The sequence below is a fragment of the Eptatretus burgeri genome, chromosome 21 (genome assembly GCF_056783735.1).
Source record: "Eptatretus burgeri isolate ZD-2024b chromosome 21, Ebu_testis_v1, whole genome shotgun sequence".
Taxonomy (NCBI): Eukaryota; Metazoa; Chordata; class Myxini; order Myxiniformes; family Myxinidae; genus Eptatretus; species Eptatretus burgeri.
Window position 1 is genome coordinate 811806 of NC_140981.1, and position 20465 is coordinate 832270.

General features: G+C 44.6%; 1 long non-coding RNA gene across 2 annotated transcripts in view; it reads right to left on the minus strand.

Annotated features, from left to right (window-relative positions):
- Positions 1–6852: 6852 nt before the first annotated feature.
- LOC147008103 (uncharacterized) overlaps positions 6853–20465 on the minus strand; it is a 31281-nt gene continuing 17668 nt past the window's right edge. Inside the window, exons 3-5 of one of the 2 annotated variants that reach the window (XR_015053627.1) lie at positions 14111–14262; positions 7679–7853; positions 6853–7410 (exon numbers count right to left, since the gene is read on the minus strand). This is a non-coding gene — a long non-coding RNA (uncharacterized LOC147008103). Of the gene's footprint in view, positions 7411–7678; positions 7854–11825; positions 14263–20465 lie in introns of those variants that run through there. The other variant, XR_015053626.1, reaches the window with a different exon arrangement.

Sequence of the window (20465 nt, forward strand, 5' to 3'; positions counted from 1 at the left end):
ACAAAATTTAGTGACAGGGGAGGAGGCTTTGGGAGGGGGAAGCTTGAGGGGGTGGGATGATAAGTGTTGCAGAAAGATGGAACATGAAGCTTTGAGTGTGTGGATTGAGGGCAGATGTGGAAATAGAGGACATGAAGTGGAGGGATGCTGAAGAAAGGGACACGTAGAAGGGGAGGATTTGAAGGATATGGACTTGTTGGAGATGTGTGGGAGGGTACTGACACAGTTAAAGGACGTGAAGATGATTTGATTGTTGTGAACAGCCAACCTTTGCAAACTGGACTTCTCAAGATTCACAAATTGGACATATGGAGATAAAGGTCATGGGATGGGTGGAAATATTTTTTGTTGGAGAGAAAGGTGGCGCTGCAGGTATGGGAGGAGGGTTGATGGACCAAGCGTTTAGCTTGCAGAGTTTGGGAAAATAATCATTCTGGAGAAGAAGAAGAATTAGCAGAAGAGGAGAAGGCATCAATTGTGGTGAAGAAGAACATGTGTGATACTCCTGGTGGAGAGAAAAGGAAAATGTAAAGATTGAAGTATGGGCAGAAGGAAATTCAAGGAGAATGAGATCATTTTGGAGTGAAATTTTGTTGTTGTTTTTTAAAGCAAGGAGGGGAAATAGGATGACGTTGAGGAGGTAAGAAAGTGCAATATTTGGGGGAAAAGGAAGCAAAATGAGGAACACGGCATCAAAGGGGACAAATAATTTTCATGGCAGCTATCCGAGGAGTAGGCCTTGAACAACAAGAAAATTCATTCAGCAATACTGTTGCGGCTTTGAAAGGCCCCAGGGAGACACGTCCGACATGTAAGGGTTCCCTCGAGTTGTTACATCTGCAGCAATTTTGTTTTGCTGAATTACCTCTCCCCTCTCATCAGTGGATAGGGACATGTGTTGTGCTTGTGTAGCGGATTTAAAACTCCCTTTGTAATTCTTCTCTTTCAAAATCTCTCTTCTAATCTCTCTCTCTCTCTCTCTCTCTCTCTCTCTCTCTCTCTCTCTCTCTCTCTCTCTCTCTCTCTCTCTCTCTCTCTCTCTCTCTCTCTCTCTCTCTCTCTCTCTCTCTCTCTCTCTCTCTCTCTCTCTCTCTCTCTCTCTCTCTCTCTCTCTCTCTCTCTCTCTCTCTCTCTCTCTCTCTCTCTCTCTCTCTCTCTCTCTCTCTCTCTCTCTCTCTCTCTCTCTCTCTCTCTCTCTCTCTCTCTCTCTCTCTCTCTCTCTCTCTCTCTCTCTCTCTCTCTCTCTCTCTCTCTCTCTCTCTCTCTCTCTCTCTCTCTCTCTCTCTCTCTCTCTCTCTCTCTCTCTCTCTCTCTCTCTCTCTCTCTCTCTCTCTCTCTCTCTCTCTCTCTCTCTCTCTCTCTCTCTCTCTCTCTCTCTCTCTCTCTCTCTCTCTCTCTCTCTCTCTCTCTCTCTCTCTCTCTCTCTCTCTCTCTCTCTCTCTCTCTCTCTCTCTCTCTCTCTCTCTCTCTCTCTCTCTCTCTCTCTCTCTCTCTCTCTCTCTCCCTCTCTCTCTCTCTCGACACACCTCAATAAAGCACATTCATACACAACGTTGTACTTCACAAAAGCCACATTTCAACTCACTGAAAATCAAAGCCAGCACATCATAAAGTGCATCAATAAGCGGACTGGGAGTGTGAGTATTGTCAATGGACAAGCAACAACAGAACAAAGCACCACACATGGGCGAGCTTGGGCGTGAGCTTCATTGTCGAACCACTGTCTCGGCCAATGAGCGCAGCGTGGCAACAGGAGCGTGCATATGTCACAATCGACGCTGGGGACCTGAGTACGTGCCTTTTCAAGGTTTGATATAAATCGGACAAGCGGTTCCCAAGTTACGGCCATTTATCTGTCAACCAATGACAAGACACGGTGCTATGACGTCACAATTAATGTTTATTTATTTATTTTTGTTTTTCATGATTGACGTCACAATTCTTCTTCTTCGTTTGGTATGACGTCACAATCGACGCTGGGGACCTGAGTATGTGCCATTTCAAGGTTTGATATCGTTCTTCATCCGTTTCAGCTGTTTCCCAAGTGTGTTTCTCAAGGTTTGAAAGCTGTTTTTTTCCCAACGTTTGAATTAATTGTTCAAATTATTAATTCATCCCAAGGTTTGAATTTTCCCAAGGGAAAGAGCTGTTTCCCAAGGGTTTGAAAGCTGTTTTTTCCCAAGGTTTGAATTAATTGTTGTGCTTGGTGGACATTTGTGAATACATTTACAGAGAGAGGGGCGAGAGGGGAGGGGGGAGAGAGGGGGCGAGAGAGAGGGGGCGTCACAATTCAAGAGAGGGGAAGATAGGAGTGGGGGGGCGAGAGAGAGAGGGGCGAGAGAGTCGGGAGAGAGAGGAGGGGCGAGACTCGGAGGGAGAGAGGGGGGAGCGAGAGAGAGGGGGCATCACAATTCTTCTTCTTCTTCTTCGTTTGATATGACGTCACAATTGACGCTGGGGACCTGAGTATGTTTCCCAAGTTATGGCCATTTATGATACGGTTGGTTCGATCGAATTGAAACAATGCCCCAATCCAGTCGTCGTTTACGACAGCGAAGGAACGAAGCTGCACATACTGGCAAGCACCTACGGGCACGCACCTACGGGCACGCACCTACGGGCACGCACCTACAGGCCCGCACTAGTTGACATAATCTTTGATAAATTCTGATCACATAATATCACATGGCTTAATATGACTGAGTGAAGTCGATGCATATCTCGCTGTCGAAGGGTGCATTGCACCGAAGGAACATCAGTTCCTCAAACCTGGCATCGGATAGGAGACATCTGTTCGGCCTGAAGACGTTTCCCGCAATGGAAAAGAGTCACTCCACAGGAGCAGAAGAAGCTGGTATGGCCAGAAAGCGGTGGGCTAACATGGCCAGCTGGTGAAATGAGGTCTGGTTCTGCTTCCAGTAGGTGAGTGGGTCGGAATCTTCTGGTGCTGCAGGATCATCCAAGTACTTGGCGACTTGAGTCTGTGCTTGGCAGGGGATGACAGCAGATGTGGATGAAGCCAGAAACCTGAACAGTTTAGACTTCTTCCTGGGTGGGGAGGCTGCCTCGCTGGAAAGTGAAGGAAGCAGTGAGGTCACCTTGTCCTGCAGAAGGTTTGTGATGTTCTGAACATCCTCAGCAGAACACCAGCAAGCTTCCAACGAGGATCAAGAGGAGCTGCCATCTGGAAGGACTCCTGCAGCTCGTAAGGTCCCAAACGGGTGTCGATGGAGGCTGCAAGTGTTGACACAAACTTGGAATTGTAGGTCCCAGAGAGGTTTGCTAGTTCTGCTCGGAGACCACGAACACAGGGCAAAACAAGACTGGCTGTTACTGTCTTCTGTCCCTGGCACTGGTCTGGAAAGGCCTCCTGTGGCCACCTGGAAAGGGATGAGAGCTTCTGAGATCTCGCTGATGATCCTAAGCTCACTCTTGGTGAGCTTACCTGGAAACTTCAGTTTGTGTTACGGTAATAACGATTTGTGTTCCGGTTATGATGATTTGTGTTCTGGTAATGATGATTTGTGTTATGGTAATGATGATTTGTGTTCCGGTAATGATGATTTGTGTTCCGGTATTGATGATTTGTGTTCTGGTAATGATGATTTGTGTTATGGTAATGATGATTTGTGTTCCGGTAATGATGATTTGTGTTACGGTAATGATAATTTGTGTTCAGGTAATGATAATTTGTGTTAAGGTGATGATAATTTGTGTTAAGGCAATGATAATTTGTGTTACGGTAATGATGATTTGTGTTCCGGTAATGATGATTTGTGTTCCGGTAATGATGATTTGTGTTATGGTAATGATGATTTGTGTTCCGGTAATGATGATTTGTGTTCCGGTAATGATGATTTGTGTTCCGGTAATGATGATTTGTGTTCCGGTAATGATGATTTGTGTTCCGGTAATGATGATTTGTGTTCCGGTAATGATGATTTGTGTTACGGTAATGATAATTTGTGTTCAGGTAATGATAATTTGTGTTAAGGTGATGATAATTTGTGTTATGGTAATGATAATTTGTGTTCAGGTAATGATGATTTGTGTTAAGGTAATGATGATTTGTGTTATGGTAATGATAATTTGTGTTCAGGTAATGATAATTTGTGTGAAGGTGATGATAATTTGTGTTCAGGTAATGATAATTTGTGTTCAGGTAATGATAATTTGTGTTCAGGTAATGATAATTTGTGTTCAGGTAATGATAATTTGTGTTACGGTAATGATGATTTGTGTTAAGGTAATGATGATTTGTGTTATGGTAATGATAATTTGTGTTCAGGTAATGATGATTTGTGTTAAGGTAATGATGATTTGTGTTATGGTAATGATAATTTGTGTTCAGGTAATGATAATTTGTGTTAAGGTAATGATAATTTGTGTTAAGGTGATGATAATTTGTGTTATGGAAATGATGATTTATGTTCCGGTTATGATAATTTGTGTGAAGGTGATGATAATTTGTGTGAAGGTGATGATAATTTGTGTTCAGGTAATGATAATTTGTGTTATGGAAATGATGATTTATGTTCCGGTTATGATAATTTGTGTTAAGGTGATGATAATTTGTGTTATGGAAATGATGATTTATGTTCCGGTAATGATAATTTGTGTGAAGGTGATGATAATTTGTGTGAAGGTGATGATAATTTGTGTTCAGGTAATGATAATTTGTGTTCAGGTAATGATAATTTGTGTTCAGGTAATGATAATTTGTGTAAAGGCAATGATAATTTGTGTTACGGTAATGATGATTTGTGTTCCGGTAATGATGATTTGTGTTATGGTAATGATGATTTGTGTTCCGGTAATGATGATTTGTGTTACGGTAATGATAATTTGTGTTACGGTAATGATAATTTGTGTGAAGGCAATGATAATAATTTGTGTTAAGGCAATAATAATTTGTGTTCCGGTAATGATGATGTGTTACGGTAATGATGATTTGTGTGAAGGTAATGATAATTTGTGTTACGGTAATGATAATTTGTGTTACGGTAATGATGATTTGTGTTACGGTAATGATAATTTGTGTTAAGGTAATGATAATTTGTGTGAAGGTGATGATAATTTGTGTTACGGTAATGATGATTTGTGTTCCGGTAATGATGATTTGTGTTCCGGTAATGATGATTTGTGTTCCGGTAATGATAATTTGTGTTACGGTAATGATAATTTGTGTTACGGTAATGATGATTTGTGTTACGGTAATGATGATTTGTGTTCCGGTAATGATGATTTGTGTTACGGTAATGATGATTTGTGTTACGGTAATGATAATTTGTGTTAAGGTAATGATAATTTGTGTGAAGGTGATGATAATTTGTGTTACGGTAATGATGATTTGTGTTACGGTAATGATGATTTGTGTTACGGTAATGATAATTTGTGTTCCGGTAATGATGATTTGTGTTCCGGTAATGATGATTTGTGTTCCGGTAATGATGATTTGTGTTCCGGTAATGATGATTTGTGTTACGGTAATGATAATTTGTGTTCAGGTAATGATAATTTGTGTTAAGGTGATGATAATTTGTGTTAAGGCAATGATAATTTGTGTTACGGTAATGATGATTTGTGTTACGGTTATGATGATTTGTGTTACGGTGAATAACACACATCATTACCTTAACACAAATCGAAAAATCAAATAATTAATTGATTAATCAATAAATCAGAAATACTTCTTGAGAGCAAATCACTTGTTCACCGTCACGTCCAAATATCAGCTATTTCCAGGATGAGAAATAAAACAATTGAATAAGTAATAAATCAATTAATTGTTTGATTAAAAAAAAGAAAGTCAAAATACCGTTTTTTTCCAAAGAAAATCTTCACTTTTGTCCCCAAATTTCAGTTTGAAGATCCGAATGTGTGTGCGGATCTGGCTCCTCGAGTGTTTTTACCGGATTCTTCACCTTTGAGAGATGGGACGGCCATTCCAGTTGTAAACACACCTTGCTCTCGGATATCTGCAGAGGAAAACTTCGTTCTGTTCGGATAAACCTTCTTGGAGTTCTGGTGAAAAATGTTAAAATGTCTGTGATACCACCGGGTGACACGGGTGAGTTGATGCACTTTGATCCGCGGGGGTTTGAAAGGGGCTCGCAGATGAATTCTGCCATTTCAACCGGATTCTTGATAACATGGATGGCCCGACATGATAACACGGATGGCCCGACATGATAACACGGATGGCCCGCCATGATAACACGGATGGTCCGACATGATAACATTGATGGCCCGACATGATAACATGGATGGCCCGACATAATAACATGGATGGCCCGACATGATAACATGGATGGCCCGACATGATAACACGGATGGTCCGACATGATAACACGGATGGCCCGACATGATAACACGGATGGCCCGACATGATAACATGGATGGCCCGACATAATAACACGGATGGCCCGACATGATAACACGGATGGCCCGCCATGATAACACGGATGGTCCGACATGATAACACGGATGGCCTGACATGATAACACGGATGGCCCGACATGATAACACGGATGGCCCGACATGATAACACGGATGGCCCGACATGATAACACGGACGGCCCGACATGATAACACGGATGGCCCGACATGATAACACGGATGGCCCGACATGATAACATGGATGGCCCGACATGATAACACGGATGGCCCGACATGATAACACGGATGGCCCGACATGATAACACGGATGGCCCGACATGATAACACGGACGGCCCGACATGATAACACGGATGGCCCGCCATGATAACACGGATGGCCCGACATGATAACATGGATGGCCCGACATGATAACACGGATGGCCCGACATGATAACATGGATGGCCCGACATAATAACACGGATGGCCCGACATGATAACACGGATGGCCCGACATGATAACACGGATGGCTCGACATGATAACACGGATGAGATGCCGAAGAAGATCAGGGATGTCAGGCTATCTGCAAGTCGTTCCCAAACGTTGACATTTGTCCGAGAATGTACCTGTGCACACCTCCGTCGAGCTACTCAGTACCTGTGCAACAATGGGGGCAGAGAAGACCCGAACGCCACGAGTTTACTTTGTTTACATCCATGACGTCACTGCCATTCGATGACGTCGTCGAGGAATTCTCCATGAGCAACACACGACGGGAGTGTTCCGTGATCTCCCGTCAAACAGGTAAGAAGTGATTAATTAATTTCCAGTAATTAATTATTTATTTGTGTGTGTTTTAATTAATTAAGTCGTTTACAGTGACTGTGTGTGCGTGCTCCGTGTGCTGACCCGCTAAGCCGTCTGGGTTGGATTCCCTTTGGGATCCGAATGACACGTTTGATATCCGTGCGAGCGTACGGGGAGGCAGGAAGGATCGTACATCGATGGTGCACGGACTGTTTAATCCGGCCCTGTTGAGAGGAGATGCAAAATCACAGAAGATTGGAAAACGAGTTGTCTGCGGTCGTTTATTAATTTAATTTCAGTATTTATATAAAGAGTGGAAAACAGCGTGGGGGGCACTGAATCAGCGGTGCGGTAAATGATGCAACCAGCGGGATGAGTTCAGAAGTTATTGTTGAAAGTCTGTGAGTGTTAGGGTTCTTTGTGGGGATTTTGTTTCCTCATAACACGGCGATGAACTCTTCTTGTTCCTGACAGTCAGCACGTGGTACTTACCCTGGGACAGAATGGTCCGGGTGAAGCAGATGGCACGGAAAGATGCACGTGGACTCGGACACCACGTGCTCTCGAAGCGCACGTGCGTCCTCCCGCCGACACTCTTCAAGCCACGCCCACAACGAGCCATTTGTTTGATATTCCTGCTTTTCCCACCGTCAGGATTCCCGTGTACCTGTAAGTTTACACACCTGTGAGTTCAGTGACGTTTTCAAGCTGAGGAATTAAATTTCTTTCAGTTAAACTGTGTCGATGGACATGAGCCCTGGTGTCGGTTTAATGGTTTAGGGTGGTGGGCTTGGGATCCTCGGATCCTGACGTCATAATCCCCATTGTCGGCTGTTGAATTAACACCAGGTGGGGTTGACACTGCCTGTCATCCTTCTGAGGTCGGCAAAATGAGCGCCAGCTTGCTGGTCTCCTGTGTCGGAGTGACGACCCGTCCAGGATTGTACCCAATAGCCAAGGAGACTGCTTCGGCAGCACCGATGCTCCGTACAGAGTGTGGTCCTGACGGACGGATGGATGTACAATAGTTATGAAAGTATATTTTATGATTATCCCATTATTAATAGGTTATGTTTTCCTCCCTCTCTGTTTGTTTATTATTTGCAAAATGGAAGATGTTTTTTTTTCAGGTATATCAATCAGTACGTGCCTCATGCAACCGAGGTACGTGCCTCCGAGGTGGAATAGTTGTGGGTTGCGATGTCACAACAGAAAGTGTATATCTACCCTCGCCAGAGGAGAGGGTGTTGCATTTCGGTCCGTTTGTCTGTCTATCTGTCTGTCCGGACCGAACTGAGGACTGATTATGCACTCCAAAGGGTTTTAAAGCGTTGTTGTAAAGGGTTCTAAACGGAAGTTCTATAGGGTGCTGAAGGGTAATTTTATAGGGTTTCCTAAATTGGCAGCTGTAGTGCATAAAATTGTGGGTGCAGTCAGGTGAACTGTCCAACTAATACGTTCAATCCCCTCGTCCCTCTCTCCCCCATCGTTCTATCCTCTGTCTTCCCTGTCCGACACTCTTACCTTTGTTTTCTCAAATTAATAAATCTTCATTCTTCCACCCACCACACCCTGCAATCTCATCTCTCTTCAATCCCACTCTTCCCTCCAAGTCTTCAAAACAGCTGTTCACCACCACCTCTTATCGTCCCCCATCCAAATCCTCGATTTTATCTCACCCCGTTAATCCACCCCAAACACACCTCCATCAAATTCCCTGCTTTTCTTCCTGAAAGTCCCTGTAATGTCCATCTTGTTTATCCCTCTCCCTTCCACAGATCTCCTTATGTCTCTGTTCCCCATTGTTTTGTCCTTCCCTCTCCCACCCCTCTTGTCTCATGCCCCCCCTTTGTACATTCTGTGTGTTCGCTCTCATCCGAGCTTCGACGGTGTGTTTCCAAATAATAAATAAATAAATAATTGTACACTGCTCCCTCTCAATTACAGAGTAATACATTAAAGCTGAGCACGTGGTCCGACAGGACAGTCATATCGAGGTGACGCACTTAGCTCTGAGCTATCTCACCTGGGTTCGAATCCCAACCTGACTACAAACTGTCAGATTGATGTTTAGCAGTCAGGGCGTTGGAGCACAAAGTATGTGTTTCACGAGAAGTCGGCGAGTTATCTCCGGCACGCCGAATAACTCGGAAATTCGAGCCGAAATCAGCAGTATTCGAACGACACGCTTGGCCAGCTTGTTCGTGAAAGACTTCGGCCGAGAGCGTTCCCCCGGCCGACGCTCCACGAAGGTGACATTAGTTGGGACCATTGAAGTCGTCGTACCGTACAGGTTCCTTTCAAATCGAGACTCACGTCGGCGTTTGACCGTGTCACATGCATTAGCACGTGTTGTGTCGGCGGTTCTCGATCCATTTTTTTTTTAAGTGAGTGACCACTTTGTGTACGCAAGGTTACGAGCGACTTTCATTTGTGCAGACTACGTCACAAAGGCCACGGATGTGACGTGTGCAATCGGAAAGAAACTGGACAGTGCAATGAAGACAAAAAATATATATAAAGGGGAAACTTCCTGACGTCATCGACGGTGATGTTCCAAAACAACTCGTCCCCCGAGCCGCGCAGCGAGCACCGGCCGCGCACAGCAAGTGTTCGAGTACTGCACGTGACGTCGTATCGGGATTTACCGCCGTTGACGTCATTCGATCGGCATCTGTCGTCAAAGGCCTGACTTTTGCGTGAACCTCTCGAGTGATCGTTTTTGGTAGACATGTTCAGTGACATTTGACTTCAAATCGTGATGTGCAAAGGTCTCCTTTGGCATGGAAGTTCCTTAGGGTCATGGAAACAAATTTATCCAAAGACACACGTCATATCTTAAAATCCAAGATGGCCGCCGTCGACCATTTTGGAAAGCATGGCCCAGTCATAGCTCATGAACCGTTTGTCATAGAAACTATTATGACACATGTTTTCTAACTAACCTGAGGTCACTGAACTCATTGCCGGTGACAATTTTGCTTTCTGATGGATTTAAAGGTCAAATCATAGACAAAAATACATAAATGTTACATTTTTTCTAAAATGTATGAGGAAAAAAAATTGTAAGAACGAGACATGACTTAACATGTCGACTATATGATGGTGAGGTCAGACCCAACTCAGAAATTGTTTTCTCATGCTGAATTTAACGACACATGAGTTAGTCACATAATGTATTTATGTTATGTGACCTTTAATTTTTAATTTTTACTTTCAGATTCAAATTGATAAATCCAAATGAGTTCCGATAACTGTGAAAGCACGCCTGCCATGATGGACTGGAGCCGATGTTTTATATGTCAATCAGACGAGACTCATAATCCAACTTCGGATCCCTCATCATCTGTTAAATTGAGAAAAAAATCCTGAAAGACTTTCAGCCACTTACAGACAGGTTGTGAACAATATCCAGGAACTCAATGAATTCGTTGAGCTGCCTGATTTTGTATTCGTAGAGAATACTGGTGACAGTGATACTCAGAATATAGTGCAGCTGATGATGTCGAATCATGTGGTGTGGCACAAAGCTTGCAGGAATGCTGTCGACAATCAGAAAGTGCACAGAGCCAGGAATAGGCATCAAGGACAAGCGTCATTTAGTCCGGTAAAAACTCGTGCAGCCAGGTCAGTCACACAGACATCACCCTCTACATCTTTGAGCGAACCAGTTCACACTCCGGGTCTCTTTTGTGATGAAGTGGGCAACAAGAAAGAGCTCAGAAAAGCTGCTACACTTGGCTTGGATAAAAAAAATCAATGACTGTGCTCAACTGTTGGGCGACAAACGCCTGTTGTCTAAACCAGTGGTCCCCAACCTTTTGATCCCATGGGCCGCATTCACAACTCCCAAGGATGTTGGGAGCCAGAAAAAAATTGATGCATTTTATTGAGTTTTATTGATGCAAATTGATTTGATTCCTCCAGGCGGTTCAGCGGCAGTGGCCGGCAGCGGCATTGTGTAAACCCCTTTAAAATTGCTACATGAAAGTGTGTTTTGATTGGAAAGTCCTCGCGGGCCGCAGTGTAGGGTTCCACGGGCCGCAGGTTGGGGACCAATGGTCTAAACTGTCTGCTGGTGACTTGATCGCTATCAATGCCGTCTATCATCGTGCGTGCCTGACTCGGCTGTATAGGAAAGTGGAGATGGTCGGATGTGACATCACTGATAGTCATAACACGGAGGTGATGCGAGCACATGTTCTCAATGAGTTACGTGACTTTATTGAAGATAATCGTGGTTCAGGGGAGTCGCCAGCACTGGCTCACTTGACGACCCTTTATGATAAGCGGATTGCTGCTCTCGGCTTTCCCTACATCAAATGCAATCCAACACGCCTTGGAGAGGACATTGAGCGCATGATTCCTCACATCAAGGCAGTAAAGATTAACCGTTGCTGGTCTCTTGTTTTCGACGATGACCTATCCAAAGCTATAGTTGATATGAAAGACAATACATCAACTGAGGTCTCCACCCTGCACAAAGCAGCCAAGATCCTCCGTCGAGAATATCTTCAAATGCGGCAAGCTTTTATGGATTCCTTCTCAACCTCATCTGAAGCTGAATCAATCCCAACCACTCTGCGTTCATTCCTGTACATGCTTCTCGATGGACCATCTATCGATCAGCCATCTCCTGGATCTAAGAAGTCCAAGGTTCAACATCAATTGGGCAGCAGATCATCTTCAACTCAGTTGCATGCAGATCCAAGAAACGTGACAGTGTTCCACGTCACAACAGAGATAGGGAAACACCAGCTTCGCTGTATATGGCTATGAAAGTGCATCTTCAAACTGGCCGTGAATCTCTAATCGATGATTTGCATCAGCGAGGGTTGTGCATCTCGCATGACCGTTTGAGAGTGCTTAGCACAGATATTGCGAATTCTTGTTAATAATGGTGAGGTGTTTTTAATAATGTGCTGGTGAGGTGTTTTTATACGCCCGATATATATATCGGGGCGTATTATATGATACCGGTGGTCCATCTGTCCGTCTGTCCGTCCGTTCCTGTCCGCACTCTAACTCCCAAAGTTTTCAACTTTCACGTTTCATATTTGGTACATAGGTACAGACTGTGGAGACCGGGCGTGGTGGCGTGCGCCTGTAATCCAGCTACTCGGAGGCTTAGGTTTGAGGATCGCTTGAGGACGGGAGTTCTGCGCTGGGCCGCGCTATGAGAGGGTGTAGGGCAGCCCGGAATCATGGCGAAACCCATTCCTTATCCCTGTGTCGTAAGAGGCGACCAGGGCTGCGTCAGGAAGGGCATCCGGCGTAAAACCGATGCCAAATCAGTATGCGGATCGGAACGGATGATTCGCTGTGGCGACCCCTGACGGGAGCAGCCGAAAGAAGAAGAATAAGAGGTACAGACTGTGGTCACGACATACATTTGTCATCTAAAGTGGTTGCCATGGCAACTAGGATGCTGTTTTCCATGTTGTAGCACAACTCTGTATATACCTTGTTGTTCGGGCGTATATTGTGCTCACTTGCGCTCCTGTTTATTTTTCAATCTTCTGGGATGTTTCATTTTGACCTTACAGCCTCTTGAGCTTGCCAGAATCTGAAGCCTCGGCCTAGCGTCAGGTGTGCTTATGTCTTATTTATTTATAAAACACTCTGCTGATGTAAATGAGCACTCGTTTTACTCTGTGTGTGTTTTCACATTACGTGCAGCGAGTTTCACCTCCTTGTGGGTTGTGTTTATTTATTTATTTTTAAGTTTCTGCACTTCGCCCACGAGGCCCGTTTGCAAGTCATTGTCTACAATTCTAAAAGAAGAGACGTAATTCCTCTTTTATGAAAAATGTTTTTCAAGTTTTGTTTGTCCTGAAAAATAGACGTTAGAGAACAGACAGTTGTGTGAAAAAAATTGTCCTTTAAATCCCTTCTGAAATTGTCCTTATGAAGGGGGTCAGACAAATACACACTGTGTTTTACATCGGTAGATTCTTACCACCACCACCGGAGGTGAAGGAGGTTATGTTTTCACCCCTTTCTCACTGTTTGTTTGCTTGTTTGCAGGATATCTCAGTTTTTGTGGACAGGTCGGGTGTGGGACAAGGACGAACTGATTACATATTGGTGAAGATCCGGATCCAGATCCGACCACGAGAATTTTTTCGAGATTCTTCACCATGAGAGATACGGCCAAAAATGATATGTAACACGATATCTCAAAAAGTTGTGGACGGATTCGGACGAAACATGGTGGACAGGTTGGGTGTGTGAATTCGAAAGGAAGAATTGATTCAATTCTGGTGAAGATACGAATCCGGATCCGGATCAGATAATTTTTGAAATGATTCGGCACCATTGAGGATCGGGTTAAACTAATATATAGCACGATATTTCAAAAAGTTCTGGACGGATTCGGATGAAACTTGGTGGACAGGTTGGGTGTGTGAATCCGAAAGGAAGAATTGATTCAATTTTGGTGAAAATCTGGATCTTGATTCAACAATTTTTTTCACTGATTCTTTACCATTGAGAAATGTGGCGAAACTAATATATAGTTTTGTGGTTCTGCAAAAGCGCATGCCTCTAAGGAAATGGCACCCAACATTCAGTGATCCCCAGGCAGTTGTTTCATGAGTATTTGTGGAGTTAGTCCTCCCGTCATGTGTCGTGAGCTAATGGGATGAAGTGCGTTGCGTGGGTCTCGAAGTTTGGTCGAATAAATATCTCTGATTCATACTCTGATCCCGACTCCAACCCTGTCCTTTTATCCATAGTACATAACAAGCATGCAAGCACACACGCCTTCAATGGGAAATTGTTTATAACCACACCACGATGCCTCCCGTGGCTCGGATCATCCACATCCCCCTGCACAACAAATCTCACCTTACTCTGCACCTCACTCACCAAATCTCACCACTTTGATTACAAACGGAAAAATATTCCCGCATCCCCTCGTACCTCTGCATTGCCACAATTCACCACTATTTTGAGGAGCACCGCGCGGCCTCGGATTGTCCTCGACCACGCAACGGACGCTAATAGCTCCACCGCATCTCACTGGGAACGTCCCGGGTGAGCGTCCGGAATTGATGCAGCCCTCATCCAGTCATCTGACCGCGGCAAGACCAAGGGCAATGAGGAGGGAATAGAGAAAAAGAGTAGGAATAAAGTTAGAGATATAATCAGCCCAATCGATGAGATCCACACAACGCACATTGCCCCATTTATCCCATGAGACAAGAGGGAAGGGACTACCTGTCTGTATATTCATGAAATAACTGTCTGGGGACCACTGTATGGTTGATGCCATCGGTTTGGAGGCGTGCGGTTCTGGAAACTGCAACAATAATTTTGTCTAATTTATCATTTCCCTTCATTTTTGTTTTACGTGGTTTTCCGTGGTGTGGTAGAATACCTTTTTATCCCTTTATAACCCTCTTACTACTTTTTTTTTTAAAACAGGAACGACAAAACAATTCTTATCTGGATGAGAAATTTGTTTTTGATGTTATTTTGTTAACTCCCCTGACACTTGGATTCCTTTAATTGCTTGGTTCTTCAGGAGAAGTGACGGAGCCAGCAGGAATCGGTCCAAGATTATCCTGCAACCCGAGCACATCTTAAGAAAACCAAGTCCCATTCATCCAACATGATCTGAACCCCCAGCAAGCTGTACTACGGACCGAACTGATAAGCGAACAACACGAACAGAAACACGAACATTGAGGGGAGACATCCGCAGGCTGAACGCATACTCTCTCAAGCTCAAAGCTACAGCCAGAAAATGGAACGGAAACCCGATCAATATGAACAGGCAATCTCTCAAAAAGCCTCAGACTTTGCAACAACTCTTTCTCCACCTGGTGCCTCTCAGCCAACTCAACCGCCAGGTGCACTACCTGCTCTGAATCACCAGCTGTCCATACTCCGAGGTGAAGAGAGACACTTGGAATCTCAACGCAGAATGGAACAGGTGTGCAAGGAAACCGAACAGAGACCACGGTCCTCCGATGAACAACGCCGGGAAATTGAACACGAAATCCAAGAGAAAACCTCATTGTTGCACAAAAGATACGGGGTGAAGCCAAGTTTCCAGGCAGACATAAGAAGACAAATTAAAATCGAAAAAAAATGCCTTGGAGTTGAACAGGCAATCCAAGAGGTAACCTCCACCTTGCAAACAAAATATGGAGTCAATCCAAGTGTTCCTCCACCAGGTCCATCTCAGCAAAACACAAGCCAAGTTAAACTTTCTGCTCTGCAAGATCAACTGTGCAAACTCCAAGATGAAGTGAAACGTCAGCAAGATTTACAGAAAGACAAAAGAAGACCAATGGCGATCGAAAAAAAATGCCTTCGAGTTGAACAGGCAATCCAAGAAGTAACCTTCATCTTGCAAACAAAATATGGAGTCAATCCAAGTGTTCCTCCACCAAGTCCATCTCAGCAAAACACAAGCAAATTTAAACTTTCTGCTCTGCAAGATCAAGTGCGCAAACTCCGAGATGAAGTGAAACGTCAGGAATATTTACATAAAGACAAAAGAAGACAAATGGAGATCGAAAAAAAATGCCTTGGAGTTGAACATGCAATCAAACAAGCAACCTTCACCTTGCAAACAAAATATGGAGTCAATCCAAGTGTTCCTCCACCAGGTCCGTCTCAGCAAAGCACAAGCCAAGTTAAACTCTATGCTCTGCAAGATCAACTGTGCAAACTCCAAGATGAAGTGAAACGTCAGCAAGATTTACAGAAAGACAAAAGAAGACAAATGGAGATCGAAAAAAAATGTCTTGGAGTTGAACATGCAATCCAAGGGGTAACCTTCACCTTGCAAACAAAATATGGAGTCAATCCAAGTGTTCCTCCACCAGGTCCGTCTCAGAAAAACACAAGCCAAGTTAAACTTTCTGCTCTGCAAGATCAACTGCGCAAACTCCGAGATGAAGTGAAACATCAGCAGGAATTACAGAAAGGCAAAAGAAGACCAATGTCGATCGAAAAAAAATGCCTTCGAGTTGAACATGCAATCAAACAAGCAACCTTCACCTTGCAAACAAAATATGGAGTCAATCCAAGTATTTCTCTCCCAGGTCCGTCTCAGCAAAACACAAGCGAAGTTAAACTTTCTGTTATGGAAGATCAACTGTGCAAACTCCAAGATGAAGTGAAACGTCAGCAAGAATTACATAAAGACAAAAGAAGACAAATGGAGATCGAAAAAAAATGCCTTGGAGTTGAACAGGCAATCAAACAAACAACCTTCACCTTGCAAACAACATATGGAGTCAATCCAAGTGTTCCTCCACCAGGTCCGTATCAGAAAAACACAAGCAAAGTTAAACTTTCTGCTCTGCAAGATCAGCTGTGCAAACTGCAAGATGAAGTGAGACGTCAGGAAGAATTAGAGAAAGACAAAAAGAGACAAACACAGATCGAAAAAAAATGCCTTGAAGTTGAACAAGCAATCAAACACAAAATCTTCAACTTGCAAACAAAATACGGAGTCAATCCAATTATTTCTCTTCCAAGTCCGTCTCAGCAAAACACAAGCGAAGTTAAACTTTCTGTTCTACAAGATCAACTGTGCAAACTCAAAGATGAAGAGAAACGTCAGCAAGAATTACGGAAAGACAAAAACAGACAAGCAAAGATCAAACAGAAATGTCTGCAAATTGAACAGGCAATTCAAGACAAAACCTTCGTCTTGCCAACCGTGTCTGAAGTCAGTCCAAGTACCCCTCCACCAGGTACGTCTCAGGAAAATAAATCCCCACTAACACCATCTGTACTGGAACACCAGGTGTCCAAACTCCCTCATGAAGAGAGACAACAGGAATCTCAATGCAGAATGGAACTGATATGGAAGGAAACCGAACAGAGACCACAGTCCTCCATTGAAAAACGCCGGCGAATTGAGCAGACAATGCAACAGAAAACCTCAATGTTGCGTTCAGAATACGTGGTCAATCCAGGTACTCCTCGAGCAGGTACGTCTTGGGGAAACACATCCCCACTTTCACTACCTGTTCTGAAACACCAGCTCCCTGAATTCGGAGGTGAAATGAGCTTCCATGAATCTCTACGGAGAGACGAACAGAGACAAAAGGAAATCGAACAGATCCGCATGAATATTGAACAAGAATGTCTGCAAATTGAACAAGGAATCCACCACAAAACCTTGATGTTGCAAACACAATACGAAGTCATCGAAGGAGGCGCTGGGACTGCATTTGGGTCTTGTTCTTCAAGGGAGGATCCGAGTGCCGAGTCACTTTTTAATCAGGACGCGGTGTCTCATTGGGTGTAAACCCCAAATGATCTCTTCACTCTCAACCAGACGTAAAAGGATCACCCTCTCCAAGTTCACCACCGAAAGAGTCACTCTCACCGAAACCACCACCAATATCTACCCCAGGAAGTCAAAAATATATGAAGACATAAAATGGGGAAGAGGACGAAAAGAATAAGGAGAAGAGGAATAATCCAAAAAGTAAACAAGGTTGGTGGAGGGGGAGAGTGGATGAGGTGTGGAGGAAGTGCGAATCAGTACAAATACTTTGTTTGTTAACAAGAGGAAACAGAAAACAGTTAATTATCAAGATGAGAAGTTTGTTTTTGATGTCATACTGTTTACTCACCTGACACTTCTTTTAAATGCTTCGACCTTCAGGATAGGTGATGGAGTCAGCAGGAACCGGACCAAGATTACCCCACAACCCGAGTACATCTCAACAAAACCAAGTCCCAGTTATCCAACATGTTCTGAAACAACAGCAATTTGTACTGCGGACTGAACCGTTCGGCGAACAACACAAACAAATTGAGAGGAGACATCCTCAGGCTGAACAGATACTCCCGCAAGCTCAACAGTCAACAACAACACCATAGACAGTGAAACCAACGAAAACACGATCAAGTTTTACTCTGAGCTGAACAAAGAAACCAGGAAGTCAAACTCCAGGAAAGGGGAGGGAAACACCAGGAAATCGAGATGTATGGATATCAAGCATGGACGTTCGCGTATCAAACAGAGATGCCTGCATTTTGAATAGAGACAACTGCATATCGAACAGAGACTCCTGCATATCGAACAGAGACTCCTGCATATCGAACGGAGACCCTCACAAGTCGAACAGGGATGCCTGAACATCGAACAGTTTGAGATAGTTTTTGAGAGAGATGACCATCGAGCAGGCAACGTTGTGGTCAATCTGACTGGCAGGTTGGACAAGTGTGGAGTTATCAGCCCTCACTTTGACGTTCAACTCAAAGACTTGGAGAGGTGTCAGAGAAACCTCCTGCCTTCTCGATAGTTTGGGATACAGAGGAGAGTTTGGCTGTCGGCACGAGCGCTGAGCGGAGCTCTGGAGGCTGATTGCGGCTCGCTGGCGCCTGGTTCTATCATCGCCTCTCGCTGGTGCCTGGTTCTATCATCGCCTCTCCCTGGTGCCTGGTTCTATCATCGCCTCTCGCTGGCGCCTGGTTCTATCATCGCCTCTCGCTGGCGCCTGGTTCTATCATCGCCTCTCGCTGGTCCCTGGTTCTTCGGACCGCATCTCGACGCTGGCCTGGTTCGCTTGTGTCAGCCAAACCACACGAGGTGGACAGGTCCATGTCCTTCTGGGTATCTGTGTGTGTGTGTGTGTGTCTGTCGGTGGGCCCGTCTTTAAGTAGTAAATTGTTAAGTGCCTTCGCTCTACATTATTTGCCTTGCATCTCTTATTAGTCGTGATGACTCTGCCCTTACGTGCTTCCCTCCTTCCCCACCAACTGTTAATAAATACCCTATTTGTTAAATGTATCAGCTCGTTTTGTGTTTCTTTTATTGGTTTAACACGGTGCGTGTTGGGGAATAAGAAAGGCCGTTGTTACCGTAGTGGTGTGCATTTGAGATCGACGGAAGCTCGGTGACCATCCGCTCGGGTCACGCACGGTCGAGCACGCATACGAAATCAAGCCATAGGAGAAGAGGAAGGATTTAATGTCTGAAGCGATGATGGATTCCATAACCTTGCTGATGATTGGGAGAAGGCTGATTGGTCTGCAGTTGCAGGGATCTGTTTTTGCACCTTTTTTATGCAAGGCAGTGAGTGATGTTTGCTGATTTTCAAGCAGATGGCAGGTGACCTTGAGCAAATGAGAGGGTGAATAGAACAGAGAGAGGGTGAGCAAGACAGATGAGTAGGTTTTTAGGACACGTGGGCTGATGCCGTCTGGACCGGTTGCAGAATCTGACTCGAGGTTTGAAACCAAATGTCCACCTTGTCAGCAGAATAGGACACAGAGTCCAGGACAGTTGGGTGTGTGGCTAAGTTGGGTATGGAAAGCGATGGGTTTGGACACATGAAAGGAACTCCAGCCTTTTCAGACACAAGAAAGGAAGTAAACACAGAAATGAGGCATTCAGCCTTTTCACGTGCGGTATCAGCAGTGTGGCCATTTGTGGTCAGGGAGGGGATGGAGGGGGAACATACACCAAAAACAGATTTGATTAGACGCCACCAGGATTTGGAGGAGGGAGAGAGGTTTGAAAGTTCATTCTTGAGATGAGAAAGATAATGTTTTCTCGATCTCCTGAGTGTAGATACACACTTGTTCCGAGCTTTATGGAAGGAACTGAGATAACCCCCAGTTGGGTTTGCTTTCCATGAGGTGAAGGCAAGTTGTTTCAGGACAACTGCCTCGCCACAAGCTTCAGTGAACCAAGGGCGGGAGGAAGGGGAGGACAACTGAAGACGAGAGGGGATAAATCTGTGCATGAGGGAGAGCAAGTTTCTTCTTTGAAAGAATTCCCAGGATGAGTTGATGTTGGAGGAAGTAGAGATGGGAGACCAGTCTAGAAGTTTGATGGCTGCTTGGAGACCCTGCCAGTCGGCTTGAGTGAAATGCCAGACTCGCCGGCGCTGAGGTGGTTCTCTGACAACAGCCAGAGGGATGTCCACTGTGACAAGTGTTCAGAAGAACCGAATGCAGTGGAGGAAGAACAGCAGATATTTTCAGGGAAATTTGTCAAAGTCAGATCCAGAAGAGATGGAGGACCATTGGTTGAGATCCGTGTCGGGAAGTGGACCGATTGAGTTAGTCCCAATGAGTCGTAGAAGTGTTTTGCTGAAGTGCCATGACAGGTGAGAGAGGTACCCACACCGAGCCAACTGGCATGATGACAATTGAAGTCACCACATTTGAGGAAGAGAGAGGATGGAAGTTGGTCCATGTTTTCGGAAAGTGAGGGGCAAATGGAGTCATCACTGTTTGGTGGATGGCAAAACACACATATAAACATGAAGTGGGAGTGAAGGGGAAGCTGTCG